The following is a 13,472-nucleotide window of genomic DNA, read 5'->3' as shown; positions in this document are numbered from 1 at the left end:
CATATTTATATATCAGCCCTGTATTATATTGATGTATAAGGATTTTTGTATATCATAAGAATTTTATTTTGTTTGTTATAATTACTGTTTATACACTGTCTTATTCTATCGTTTTTCATGTTAAAGTAATTGAACTGTTATTTACTGAAAATAATGAGAGTAAAACTTGTGTGCTTGTTCTAATATTACTAGCTAACGCTAGTTTCTTTATTTTTATTTGTAATATGTACATTAAGTCCTTCACAACAGATGTTGCCACGCTATTCATGGATACATATTTATTGTATTAGAATTTGTGCTTTTGCGGAGTCCTTGGAAACGAGCCGAGGTGACATCTAAACCTTTGTTTTTGGGGAGAGACACAACCGGTGGTGCTTCTAACACACGTGTTATAAAGGGATTTCTCTCTCTCCCAGTTTAAGACTAGAAGTGCGAGGGGGTTATTATTATTTTAATGTGAACTGTAATAGTGCTTAAGAAGTTTTGCTCAATAGAACGTGTTTGAGTAGTGTATGCTGCGGTTTGTGACTTATATATTGAAGTGTTAATAAAGGCTATACTAGAATAGCTAAATTAAGCAGAATAGTCTTATTTTATTTTCACACCTGCAAATTACTGAACCTGAGTTGTGACAAGTGGCGACCTTGCCAGGATTGGCAACAGTGAAAAAAATACAAAGGCTGGAAGTTGAAGTCATGGAAACCTTCAAAGAATATCGTGCATTGGCAAAGGACTACGGACTGGACGACGAGAATGCCATTGAGTTTGCTGAGAACAGGGTTCAAGCAGAAGAAAAGAATCTTGAGAGAGAAGAGAGACTGAAAAGGTATGACGCCAAGCGTGGGAAGGCTTTGGCCAAGTTAGAAGAGAGGGAGCGGGAGCGACGACATGCACTAGAAGAGGAGCGTTAGCGACGACATGCACTAGAAGAGAAGTAGCGGGAGCGACAGCATGCACTAGAAGAGAAGGAGTGGGAGCGACAACATGAACTAGAAATAAAGAAACTCGAACTAAAGGCAGCACGACACCATGAAGAGGCAATGACAGTGATCAATAACCACTCTCCTGAATCAAAGATCCCAAACCTCCCAGAGTTTGTGGATGGTAAGGATGAGCTTGTTGAGGTTTGAGAGGTATGCTAACACACACAAGTGGGACAGGTCAATATGGGCCTCGTCTCTTAGTGTTCTTTTGATAGGGAATGCCCTTCTAGTCTATGGTCGGCTCTCTGACAACGATGTAAAGGACTATGAAATTTTGAAGAAAGCGCTCTTCAGAAGATACGACCTTACTGAGGAAGGATTCCGTAAAACGTTCCGGAACACGCCCCCAGAAGAAGGAGAGAGCCTTGCAGAGTTCATTGTCAAGCTCAAGAATTTCCTCAAGAAGTGGATGGAACAAGCTGGCACATATGAGACTTTTGCAGAGCTCCAACAGCTGGTGATCAAGGAACAGTTCTTCAATACTGTCTCAAATGCATTGGAAGTTCATTTGAAGGAAAAGGCGCCTGCTAATCTAGATGACCTGGCGAAGGCAGCGGAGCAGTACCTCACAGCTCATGGAACTGGGCTTTCTAAGGAGGCCAAGGTAGCTAAAAGGCCTGTGTATCGACCACCTAAGCAGACAGGACCAAGTGCTATTGAGAATACTTGGCATGGGCCAAATGACCAAGTCATCAAAGGGACTTCAGCTAGAGAGGTAAGGTGCTACAAATGCAACCAGCTCGGCCACATAGCGTCGAAATTCACCTCTTGGATCAGTCAAGGGGTTCTAGAAATAACAAGAACTGTATGTTCTGTGATAAATTTAGTCATTATCTCCCGGAATGCAGGAAATTAAAGACCACCAAAACCGCTTATTTGGATCTTGAGAAATATGTTGAAGAGGCACAGACACCAGTGGCACAAGTCTCGTTCAATCAGTGCCCCCCCCCCTCCCCCCCCCCCCCCTCCAGAAATGGATGTAGCAAAGATAGATGCTTGCATCAAGGAAGGAAAGCTTTTCCTTGAGAATGGTTTTGCAGTCCCTTGTATGAATGCTTGTGTTCCAAGCAATGAAGACTCAATGCCAGTGACAAAGGGTAGAGTAGGATCCCATATTGTTCAGGTGTTGCGTGACTCTGGATGTAGTAGTGTGGTAATTAAACAAAAGTTTGCTGATCCTGATCTTTACACTGGAACCATAGTGCTGGTCAGGCTTGCAGACAATTCCTTCCGGAGAGCTCCAATGGCTAAAATCCACATCAACACTCCATACCTGATTGGAGAAGTGGATACAGTTTGTCTTCCTGATGCCCCCTATGATCTGCTAATTGGAAACGTCCCATGTGCAAGACCATCTGAAGACCCTGACCCAGCGTGGCAGGACATCTGTGACCAGGAGACCTGTGCAGTGGCAACAAGGGCACAAGCAATGCGAGAGGGTAAGAGACCCTCTCCACTAGTAGTGCCTGGCAGTAACCTGTACAAAGAAGTCGATAGGGATGAAGTTTGTCGAGTACAGAAGAAAGATGACACACTGAAGAAGTTTTGGACCTCTAAAGAAGAGAGAAAGGGAAGGCAAGTAATTCGGATTGAAACCAGGAAACAGTTATTGTACAGGACATTTTTTCATGCAGACATCAACCATGGGAATCCAGTCTCCCAAGTTATGGTTCCTAAACCACTGAGAACACAAGTCTTGACATTAGCACATGAGTCTACCTGTGTGCTAAGAAGACAAAGGAGAAGATCCTCAGAGAGTTCTACTGGCCTGGAATGGGTGCAGACATAACGAGGCTCTGCAGATCTTGTGACATCTGCCAGAAGACAATCAGCAAAGGTAGGGTGACAAAAGTACGTCTTGAGAAACTGCCAATCATTGATACTCCATTTAAGAGGGTGTCTGTGGATATAATTGGTAGGATACATCTACCATCTGAGAAAGGACACCAGTTTATCCTCACTATGATGGACCACGCCAGTAGGTATCCTGATGCAGTGCCCTTGAAGAACATTGACTCTGAATCAGTTGCAGAAGCTTTGGTAGATATGTTTAGCAAGGTAGGGGTGCCTGAAGAAATATTAAGTGATCTTGGAACACAGTTTACCTCTGACGGCATGAAGGAAGTAGCTAGACTCCGCAGCATGCGACAACTTACAACTACTCCATACCATCCAATGTGTAATGGATTGGTGGAAAAGTTCAATGGAACTCTAAAGCAAATGCTGAAAAAGTTATGTCAAGAGAAGCCTAATCGGTGGCACCGGTATATCAATGATGTGTTGTTTGCTTACAGAGAAGTCCCTCAAGAGTCGACAGGGTTCTCTCCCTTTGAGATACTATATGGAAGATCTGTAAGAGGGCCAATGCAGGTTTTGAAGGAACCATGGACAAAAGACATTGAAGAGCCAGAAGTCAAGAGTAGCTATTAGTATGTCTTTGAGCTCAGGGAAAAAATGGAAGAGACCATGAAACTAGCAAATGAAGCACTGAAGTTGGCACAAGGGTGATACAAACATTACTATGATAGGAGATCCAGGCCTCGGAGTCTTCAGGTAGGCGATCAAGTACTGATTCTACTCCCTACAGACAGCAATAAGCTACTCATGCAGTGGAAGGGTCCATTTAATGTAGAGAATGTTGCGGGCAAGAATGATTATAGTATAAACATTCATGGAAAACTTAAGACTTTTCATATCAGCATGTTGAAAGAGCAAAAAATATCTTAGATACAGCGTGTGCTGTGTTTGACAATGTCAGCAACTCAAGTATAGACATCTGTGAGGATGAAGAGTTACTGGAGATAGCACCAACTACTGGATTAGAATCAATAAAGGATATTATGTTTGGCTTAAACCTTGACCTGCATCGGGAACGTAAAATCAAAGAACTTGTGCGGGAGTATGAAAATATCTTTACGGACATCCCTGGAACATCAAACAAAGGTGAGCATAAAATAGAACTTACATCGCATGAACCAGTGAGGAGTAAGCCATACCCGGTACCATATGGTGTCAGAGCGTCCCTTAGGAAAGAGATAAAAGGTATGCTAGACATGGGGATCATCTGGGAGTCGGCATCACCTTATGCTTCGCCAGTGGTGATGGTAAAGAAATCTGATGAGTCAAATAGAGTATGTAAAGACTTTAGAAAACTTAACTGTATTACTATATTTGATCCAGAACCAATGGTTACAGCAGATGACGTTTTTGCCAGATTATCAGAAAGCAATTTCTTTACAAAGATTGATTTCACCAAGGGCTACTGGCAGATCAAGGTTCGATCAGAAGATGTCCCAAAGACAGCTTTTGTTACTCCTGATGGCCAATATGAATTTCTTATGATGCCTTTTGGGATGGTTAATGCAGGAGCCACATATGTTAAGTGTATGCGAACACTTCTTAAAGGTCTTGATAATGTGGAAAGCTATATAGATGACTTACTGGTACACACAAAGTCATGGCCTGAACATTTAGAAACCTTGCAAAAGCTATTTCAGCGTATTCGAAATGCAAATCTCGCAGTTAGGCCAAGCAAGTGTATTTTGGCTCCAGAAACGGTACAATTCCTGCGGCATGATATCCGGGGAGGCACATTGAGTCTTCAGGAAACCAACACTTCGTATAATTCAATCAGCCCCACAACTAAAGACTAAGAAGGAGATAAGATCGTTTTTAGGACTTATGGGATTTTATTGTGCTTATGTCCCAAACTATGCAACTATTGCTGCTCCGCTATCTGGCCTGACAAAGAAGGGGAAAAGCAATGTCGTACAGTGGCAGGAGCCTCAAGAGAAAGCATACAACAGTCTGAAGTCTATACTGGTTAATAAACCTGTCCTGCGCCTTCCAGACCTAAACAGAAGATTAATCTTGAGAACAGATGCTTCGGACGTTGGGCTAGGGGCAGTGTTACTTCAGGAATATGAAGATGGTTTGCTCCCCGTGAGTTTCGCCAGCCGAAAATTGTTGGACAAGGAGCAAAGATACAGCACTATGGAGGAAGAGTGTTTGGCTATTGTGTGGGCTCTACAGAAATTCAAAATGTATTTGTATGGTGTTGACTTCACGTTACAAACGGATCATCAACCTTTGGCATTTTTGAACAGTTCAAAGTTTTCAAATGTCAGAATAATGAGATGGGCAATGTTCTTGCAAAATCATCGATTCAGAGTAGAAGCAATAAAAGGTAGTTCAAACGTTGGAGCCGATTTTCTAAGCAGAGTAGTGGGATAATTCTTGTCACAATGCCCGGTTGACTTTTTGATGAGATGTGTATACAGATAATGGTGGCTAAAACTTGATAAATTGAATTGTAATGTTGGCAGTATAAATTTGAGAATTTGTACTTAAAAGGGGGCCTGTCACAAATCAATATATCTGCGTATATATTTATATATCAGCCCTGTATTATATTGATGTATAAGGGTTTTTGTAAATCATCGTAAGCATTTTATTTTTGTTTATTGTTATAATTACTGTTTATTCACGGTCTTATTCCACAGTTTATTTCTGCATGTATATTTATATATCACCCCTGTATTATATTGATGTATAAGGATTTTTGCATATCATAAGCATTTTATTTTGTTTGTTATAATTACTTTTTATACACTGTCTTATTCTATAGTTTTTCATGTTAAAGTAATTGAACTGTTATATAATTAAAATAATGAGAGTAAAACTTGTGTGCTTGTTCTAATATTACTAGCTAACGCTAGTTTCTTTATTTTCATTTGTAATATGTACATTAAGTCCTTCACAACAGATGTCGCCACGCTATTCATGGATACATATTTATTGTATTAGAATTTGTGCTTTTGCGGAGTCCTTGGAAACGAGCCGAGGCGACATCTAAACCTTTGTTTTTGGGGAGAGACATAACCGGTGGTGCTTCTAACGCACCCGTTATAAAGGGATTTCTCTCTCTCCCAGTTTAAGACGAAATTTTGCTCAATAGAGCGTGTTTGAGTAGTGTATGCTGCGACTTGTGACTTATATATTGAAGTGTTAATAAAGGCTACAGTAGAATAGCGAAATTAAGCAGAATAGTGTTATTTTATTTTCACACCTGCTAATTACTGAACCTGAGTTGTGACAGTATCCAACTGAAATATCACTGTATTTTTAAGATTACATACTCCCTTCGCAATTATTACAGTATTCACCACACTAGGTGACATGGTGAAATTTAAACCATATTCCAAGGACACTTTCTATTTATACCTAAATGTTTTTTTGACAAGTTAACCGCACACACACATACTACATACATACATGTATGAATATATATATATATATATATATATATATATATATATATATATATATATATATATATATATATATATATATATATATATATATATATATATATATATATATATATATATATATATATTTGTTCCGTAACCGAAATACAAACCACGCTATTTACACAGGGTTTACCTTTTAGCGCAGCTGAAATGGCGAGCCATTAGAATTTAATGAGGGTGTATTACCCCCGCGCTAGTTAGCGGGGGGGATAGGGGAGTGGTAGCTAGCTACCCCTCCCCTCCCTCACACACAGATAAATGTTCACTTTCACTTTTGGCTCGGACTGTGACAGACGTCTCTGTCTTGGTCCTCTCTTGGCAGCCATTGTTTGTTTTGTCTTTACTTAATCGCTTACTTTTCATTTGCTCAATATACTGTATATGTAAACATGTTTTCATGTTTGTATACATATTTGAGTATAGAAATCAGTAAGTTTCCTTTTCAGATTTGTGTGTGTAGTGTACTTATCTACGTGGTGTCCTCGGCAGTTGGCCGCCACGGCGTTATGGGTGGCGATCGAGTTTGACTTATGTCTTTCTCTCTCTCTCTCTCTCTCTCTCTCTTGAGGTCGTTCACCCTTTTACTACGTGTTACTACGCCCTTGTAGCTTCCTTTCCGTGTGGGGGGATTGCTACGCAATACGTTTGTCTCAATTAGTTTATGAATCTAATTGTATTTGTTGATTTTTCAGCTTTGTAGAACGATTCCTTTCGGGGTTTTCGTTCTTTCTTTAGTGTTCATTCATTTTTAAATTAGATAATTACATAGTTACATAATTATAATTTTTATAATTCTGATTTGGTTACAGCTCTCCTACCGTGAGTGTAAGTGGTGGTGAGGGCACGTGCCTGTTGTGTAATTCTTGTTTCCTTTCCCTCGGGATTCCTCTTCGGAGCCTTCCCGGGGGAATGAATGTGTACTAATGTTTTTTTTTTTTTTTTTTTTTTTACAGTTACCGATCTAGTTCGTTTCTGTAATATGGCAACGGTGTGAGCTGTCTTGTTGAGTCCTGGGGATTCGGCTGTTGCTGCCTCCCCCCTTCTGTTTTCGTCAGGGGCGTGTCTCCTTCTACTGGAAGTACTCCCGTGACGACGGACAGCTCTCCAGTTCATTTTATAACTCTCAGGAGGCTTGCCTCCTTGGGCAGGTAACTTTCCTTCCGAGGGAAGTTTTTCCTGTCCAGGCTTGAGTTTTTCCCCTTATGGAGGGTTCTCCTCTTGCCTTTTTTTCGTGGGACTATGCTCTTGGTGCTGAGCAGTCACACCTACAGTTTCGCTCAAGGGGCTGGGCAACTGCAGGAGCTCCTCTTCGGAGGATTGCTCCTTTTAGGTCACTGCTGACCAGTCTCTTCTACGAAGTGTTTCTCTTTCGTTCGCGAGAGAGTACACTCATAGAGACTCCTCTTCGGAGGTTTCTTCTGTTGCTGTTGCTGTTGGCCTCCCTCGCCGTAAGGCCCACCGTCCGCCTCGTCGTAAGGGCCTCTCATCTCTCTATAAGGGTGCTTGAGGCGCCTTTTTGAATCTCGTTTTGCAGCCTACAACTCCTTTTTCTCGATCTTCCGCCTTGGTGCAAATGGACAGCAGTCTGATCTCGTCTTCCGACGGGCAACGGTCTTCCCGACGGACAACGGTCTTCCCGACGGACAGCGGTCTTCCGACGGACATCAGTCTCCCGGCAGACAACGATCCCTTCGGGGCAAAGGGTTGCCTCCCACGGGGGTTCTTCCCTTGCGTGTCAGGGTTTCCCTGCGCGCCCTTCTGCTGTGTTCTCTCCTGCTCCTGCTCAGTGTTAACGCACAGGCGCTCTTCTGCTCATCAGCGCTCTCCTGTTTGTCAGCGCTTTCATGATGATCATCCCTGCTGTTCCTGTTGGTTCCTGTTACGCGCCCTGTGCGCCCACATTCGCCCTCGCGATCTAGAACTTCGGTTCAGGTCGGGGTCAAGGACTCTTCTTCTATACGCAGGCTTCCACGCATAGCCTTCTGCTCGTCAGCGATCATCAGCTCGTCAGCGATCATCAGCTCGCCAGCGATCATCAGCTCACCAGCGATCACCTGTCTCTCGGCGATCTCCGGATCGCCCGCGTGTGTTACAGCCGGCACGCCAACGTTCTCCAACTCTTCTGAAGTAACATGGTTCGCCAGCTACTAGCTCACCTGCGCATGCTGATCACCATCGTGCGACCCTCAACTGCGGATGCTGATCGCCATCGCGCGACCCTCAACCGCGGATGCTGATCGCCATCGCGCGACCCTCAACTGCGGATGCTGATCGCCATCGCGCGACCCTCAACCGCGGATGCTGATCGCCATCGCTCGCCACTCAACTGCGGATGCTGATCACCATCGCGCGACCCTCAACCGCGGATGCTGATCGCCATCGCGCAACCCTCAACTGCGGATGCTGATCACCATCGCGCGACCCTGCGCATGCTGATAGCCATCGCGCGATTGCCCACCTGCAGAGGCTGCTCGCCATCGCGCAACCGCCCATCTGCGCATGCTGATCACCATCTCGCGATCGCCCTCCTGCACATGCTGCTCACGATCGCTCACCTTCGCATATTGCTCGCCAACGCACGATCGCTCACCTGCGCATGCTGCTCGACCATCGCGTCGGCATAACACAACGCGCCATCGCCAACCTGCGCGTTAGCGCTCACCAGCTCACCACCGATCGCTTGTTGATCCATATCGCCAGCGGTCTTCCTCACCCACGCGGCAGCGCGTTTCCTCGCCATCGCGCTAATGCTTGCGTTCGCCGTCTCGGACTCGCGCTCATCCACCTGCCCACCCTCACGACCGCTCGCCTGCGCGCCCGCGCGACCGCTCGCCCGCGCGACCGCTCGCCTGTGCGCCCGCGCGACCATTCGCCTGCGCGCCCACACGCCCACATGCCTGCACGTCTACGCTCATGCGCGTCCGTGCCCATGCTCTCCAATGTTCGCCCACGCCCGAACCAACGGTTTTCAATCACGCGGACGGATGGTGTTCCGTCGCGCGAACTTACAGTGTTTCTTCGCACAAACGTCGGCTTATTTCTTGCAGTATCCATTGCTCGTCTAAGGGTTATCGCTCGCCGACCACCAGCTCTCGCCCTTCCTACCACGCTCACCCTCCTTCTGCGCTCCTTCGCTCACCTTCGTTTGCGTAACCGCGCATGGGCGCTTCCACGTTCGCCCACGCGAAAAATCTTTGAATTACCGTCGCGCGAGCTCCAGGGCGATTGCGACCACGATTCCCAATGGGGTTTTCACAGCATGGCCAGCCTGACGAGTTCTTCTGGAGCGTATTTCCAGAACACGGCCTCACCCCGTAAACGCAGAGCATGGCACTTGCAAGAATAGGAGAAACTTAAGGGAGATCTGAGCAACACTCCTCTTTCCTGAACCTGGTTAGCCCTTCCCCGTCATTCCCTGGAAGGATTGTTGGCGGGGGGGCTTTCCGTTCGAGATTTCTCCATCGGACAAGGGGTGACTGCTTACCCCTTCCTCTGGGAGCTTACCAGGTTCTTTCCCTCCTCGGTTACGGCCCGAGGTTTGGTTCAAGAAAGCTATAGGAAGAGCATGGGTACTTTCCTCCTCTCGAGCTCAGGCACCTTGGCCTTTCGTCGTTAAGTATCTAACTTGCGGACAAGCTCGATGTTGTACCATCTGGACGCGCTGACTGAGGGCTTCCTTCGGGTGTCTCATCTGTGGAGGTCGACGACCTCAGACACCCTTCCATCCTTGAGAAGAGTTTGTTTGTGCCCAAAGACAGAGACTTAGACAGCGGCTGTGCGGAGGAAATCGACTTCCGTTTTCACTCCTCCAAGGCGCTTTCTTCCAGACTCTGCAGGGCTCCAGCGCCCTTTTCTTTCAATCACGTCGGCCTAAGTTATCGGCTACGACAACTGGGACAAGGTGTCCAATTGCAGTTTGCTCCTGTCAGGAACAGATGGCACGGGAGACTCTCCCGGGGGGGGGCCATAGTCTTAAAAGGAGTTCACGAACTCTAGGATTGCAGGTTTTTCTCTGGGAGGATGTTTAAGGTTACTCATCCGAATAACAGCTTCCCGATGCCCATTCCCGCACAATCTCTGTTATCAGCCAAGGATATCGCGCCTGCTGTCTCTGTCAGCGAATTCAGTGTCTCTGAACCTCTATGCCATAGCGTCAGCAGAGTTGCCCGGTTGGGCAGAATGATCCATACCTTAGGCGAAGGTCTTCCTTAGGATCATCGACGGCTTCACCCCCGGCCTCCTCAGTCGATCCTTTCTTGTAAGAAAGGATCTGAAAGGGGATGTCCTTAGTCGACCTCTCAGCCCTGATCAAGTTTGTCGAACAAACTTCGGCCAGCGTAGACCAGCAGAATCGATCAGACTGGTAACGAGGCGACAGGACTCCTTAAACCCTGGGTCGGAAGGACGGGTACTTTCAGTTTCCATTCCTTCCATCTTCCAGGGTGCTCGTCGAATTCAGCCTAGACTGCAAGTATTCCTGCTTATGATGCAGTGTGGCTACCCCACCGTGGCATAGCAGGTTTGTTTCCCCAGAGAACTCTCCCTGCCTTCCTCTTGGCCGCTCAGGTGCAGGCTTCTGCCTCCTCTGCTGTTTGGAGGGCTGGTCAACTCCGGTAGGCTCTGGTTCGACCTTCTTCAGCGCCGGGACAAGCTTCCGGATGCTTACCACGACTGTGGGCTCATGGTATTTTGCTTGGAGCCTTCTCTTCCTCTGCCTCAACATCTGGAGTATCTGGACATGATATTGAGTCAACGGCCTTACCACGTTGGAAACCCCGCTTCTCGTCCGTCCAGCGAGGTTAAGCAACGTCGGTACTTGGATGGGTGACCACCTGGGGACGCCAGATTCTGTTACCACATCCTCCGAGCCTTCCTTTCGGTTGACTGTGGCAAGACTGAGGAGAGTCGCAGTTCCTGTTCTCAGTCAAGCAGAGCTTTCAGCCCTACCTTGGAACGTTTCCTAGTTCTCCTTTCCTCATTGACCCGTCTATAGTCCGAACGGTCGCCTCAGGATAAGTTCCATGTGGGGCGATCCAAGTTCCGGTGGCTTCAGGCAATGTTTAACCGGACTTCCTGGCCCCTATGGGACCAGCGGAACTATTAGACCTGCAATGGGTGTTGACCTATGGAGCCTCTTGATGGTAGTGGATATTCTCGTCCTTTCCCCACATTCTTGATGCTGTTCTCGGACTCGTCAAAGGAAAGGGGGGGGCATGTTCCGGTCCAGGCCTATGGTCAAGACCTGAAGGATACCTCTCCATCATTCAGGCAGGCTTAGGGGCCTTAGTCTGGCCCCTCTACAGATCCTACAGCTCCTGCCGAGTCGCCCCGTGCGCGTCGACTTCATGATTCTGGCGTATTCTAACCAGCAGGGGACGCATTTTCACACCTTCACATCTTGCAGTAGAGATACCGGGATGATTGAGATTCTCTCAATACCACCATCGGCTCTCTCATTCCAGGCAGGGGAATGTTCTCTCAGACTATCCGAGCAGAGCCTCGTAGAGAGAGTGTACCTGGGGGTCTTTGACCTTGGGTAACCAGCAAGTACTGGTCTGGGGGACCTGATCGCGACAGCTTGGAACCTCAAGCTTCCGCTATTCTTCCCCCCAGTCTCAGACCCCGAAACTCTGGCAAGATGCTTTCCGGTGATGGTGGGACAACTTCGACGCCTGCGTCTTCCCTCCCTTTTGTCTGTGGACAATGGGTCTCAACAAGACCAGGTTGTCTGTCAACCTTTCAATGGGAGAGCTCCACTGGGATTATGCGCAGAACGGTTTCTGGACCCTCTGCTTCCCCTGACGGAACTCCCGGGAGAGCTTCTCCCACGGCGCAGACTACTCAAGCAACCACACTGCGACATCTCTCCCGAACCGGGGCGTCGCTTCGGCTTCATGCCTGGAGACACTACGCCTCCTCCTCAAGAAGAGACAACCCGCTACAGTCGCGGTACGGAGGTCGCGTCATCTGCGATAGTCATCCACAGGGGTCTCCCAGGTAAAGTGAAGAGTCTAAGGTGGTTGGTGCCGTGGGAGATATACCTCTTCCCTTGAGGCCTCTTCTCCAGCAATAACGGTCTTATTGCCTTTCGGCGGGAGGAAACTCCTTTCCGCTCTCGGCAATGAAGCCTGTCGCTCAGCCTTTCCCTGACCTTCAGGCTTAAAGGAATAACTTTTTCCTGCCCGCTGGATCTATCCTCGCTCATGCGAAGCTACGATTGTCCCTGCCCTAGTCGGAGGAAGACCTCCAGCTTGGAGCATGGCTCGGACTTTTAGTCCTTTAAGAGATCTTCTCAAGACCCTTTATGACAGGCCTCGGATTGTATTCCGCCTTGGGTCTCCTGCTCACTCTGGCCACGGCCAGTGTGTAAGCAATCTTCTTGGTCTCTTATGACTCCCCCCTTTCTAAGGAAGAGGGGAAGGCAACATTCAGGCTCGCTCCTGAGTTGTTGGCTAGACTCAGAATCTGGGGGTCCCGGCCCTTCGGTCCGATTCATTCAAGATTTCGAGTTTCCGTTCTGTATCTGATGTCCCAAGACCTTCTCTTTCTTACCAGTAAAGGAATCGAGAGGTTAGCGCTGGGAACAGCTGCAGTTTGTCCTCAGTTGCAGCCGATTTGGGAGCACAAGGAAGACATGGGGGAGAGTCACCAGTATACCTCTTCAGCCCGGACTCAAGGACATTCATCTCGACCTGTCTCCAGACCCTTCCCCGTCACGTCGCCCTACAGCACGATGTTGGATACATCGCAACGTCCCTCGCCTTCGAGTAATACTACTCTGTGACGCAGGTGCTATAAGCTGGAGTCTGGAAGCGTCTAATGACCTTCGCAGCCTGCTTCCTGCAGGGCGTGACCCACAGGAGTCTCGATACGTTTTCTATCGCTCTGTGGTGGCTACACAACAGCTGGTCTAACCTCAGGCTCCTTTTTGGACAGGTAGCAGAAGGTTGAGGGCATTGTTATCAGGTTTTAGTCTGCATGAACGAAAGAAGTATGTCTGGCCCTTACTTCTTTCTTCATCATCCCCTCTACGGGGAAGCAGTATCCTGGTCTCTGCATAGCTGACCTCGAACCTCTGCAGGTAAACCATGCTTCCTTGTGTTCCGAGTATTGAGTCAATACTGTCGCGTCCCCCATACCCTGACGAGGTGGTATTGGGAATGTCCTAACCCAGAGT

The sequence above is a fragment of the Palaemon carinicauda genome, chromosome 10 (genome assembly GCF_036898095.1).
Source record: "Palaemon carinicauda isolate YSFRI2023 chromosome 10, ASM3689809v2, whole genome shotgun sequence".
NCBI classification, from domain to species: Eukaryota; Metazoa; Arthropoda; class Malacostraca; order Decapoda; family Palaemonidae; genus Palaemon; species Palaemon carinicauda.
The sequence above is the reverse complement of the archived record's forward strand: the minus strand, read 5'-3'. Positions refer to the sequence as shown.